The sequence below is a fragment of the Neodiprion pinetum genome, chromosome 6 (assembly GCF_021155775.2).
Source record: "Neodiprion pinetum isolate iyNeoPine1 chromosome 6, iyNeoPine1.2, whole genome shotgun sequence".
Taxonomy (NCBI): Eukaryota; Metazoa; Arthropoda; class Insecta; order Hymenoptera; family Diprionidae; genus Neodiprion; species Neodiprion pinetum.
In genome coordinates, this window is record NC_060237.1 from 27,433,518 (window position 1) to 27,435,165 (window position 1,648).

The following is a 1,648-nucleotide window of genomic DNA, read 5'->3' on the forward strand; positions in this document are numbered from 1 at the left end:
CATCGGATATCTATCGGATAAAGACTCTCTTGGCGCATGGTTCTCGTTTTTTTTTTTCGAACAATCATGGAAATATTTCTTTGGGAGATTTGACGTGTACTTCACTGAAAGTTGGCACCTGTTCTCGGCGATATCGGGTCTATTCCTATTTTCACGCGTCTCTCAGCTGGGGTTCCCCGAATTCTCAATCTCTAAACAATCTTTCTCCACAACTAGTCGGTTTTTTATTTTTCGAATAAAACTTCGTATTACAAAATAGATAAAGTTAAGATTAATATACTCGTGTTTCTTAAATTGCTTTTTCTGATAAAATTGAATGTCGATACACTCAAGTAATAACGACAATGTTCTATAAGACTGCATCAATTTTAGAATTAGCTCGATCAGCAACTGAGGCAAAGTTTCGCTTTTGGTTGAAACTGCATCTGTGGACAGGGATAAATTTTATATCATTATAAGAATATTATTTATAATTGTAGGAACTAACGAACGACGTTAGATTAATAAAAATGGAGCTAGCTTGCATCCTCCGAGATCGTTACTTACAATCAATTTCTCCCTGAGGGTGTAACATTTCCTATCAAAAGAATGTCCGCAATTTAATTTGATTGGGTCATTCATTGGAAGTTCGCAAATTTTGCACATTTCTGCATTTGGAAGCTGGCGTTGTATCCTGCATCAATAAGATAATATGTGCATGCTAACTAATTACCTACTACTCACAATCGGTGACTAGAGATTCTTTTTGAATGCAAAATTTTATAATTTCACATAGTTCATCAACCATTGTCGACCATCCGGTCTCACAGAAAATTTCAGGTTCTCACAACTCCTGTTTACCTCTTTTTTGTCGATGGGCTGGCTGATCGAGACGACATTATGCTGCTCTGGCAAGACTTGTATGGAGGTGTCGATATTTCAGGAGACGGAGACCAGTCATCATATACTAACTTATGCTTCTTTTCATCCGTTTCCTTATCGTGTTTGAAGAACCAATAACACGATATGCAAACAATTACAAGCACAATGATTAATAACATTTTCGGATAAAATTGGGAGAACTTTGGTACGTCGATTGTTGATTGAGGTAGTTCGATGGTTTTTGGCGAGTTGGTTATTACTGGCACGTGTATCTAGCAAACCGGATGACCGTGTAAGTGACGTACAATTAAGGTGTTAAAAACGTAAAGAGTGGGTTCCCAAACTAACTAGAAGCTACTAGAAGTGCTAAACACTCCGTAGAACAGAGGCAGAGCTATGGTGCGTTCCGAAATTACGAACCAGTGCTAAAACTCCCTAGGATAGAAGCAGAGCTATTCGCAAGCTCGGCACCGCAAAAAAGATCAAAGATTGTTGGCAGCACTGGGGGCTAATATCGGAACACGCCTAATCACGAACTGGGATTCGTAGAATAAATAAAAAAATTGCTAACAACGTGACGCTGCTGTAGCGGTAAAGAATTGGGGAATCCCCGAGAATTAGAATTCGAATATGCCCGCACCCAGCTGGATTTGAAATTGACAATTTGCTATAAAATCTTACTTTCGATATCAACTCCGTCATAATACAGATATGTATTTATGTTAGAATCGATACACGCTAGATTGTATAACCGTTGTGTTTAAATCCGAATTTATTAAATAAATTT

General features: G+C 37.9%; 1 long non-coding RNA gene across 1 annotated transcript; it reads right to left on the bottom strand.

Moving 5' to 3' along the window:
* Positions 1 to 201: 201 nt before the first annotated feature.
* Positions 202 to 1,157, bottom strand: LOC124221107 (uncharacterized). The gene is made up of 3 exons (XR_011177404.1): positions 841 to 1,157; positions 547 to 673; positions 202 to 425 (listed from the first exon to the last, which is right to left on the bottom strand). It is a non-coding gene; the product is annotated as an uncharacterized lncRNA (long non-coding RNA).
* Positions 1,158 to 1,648: the final 491 nt, after the last annotated feature.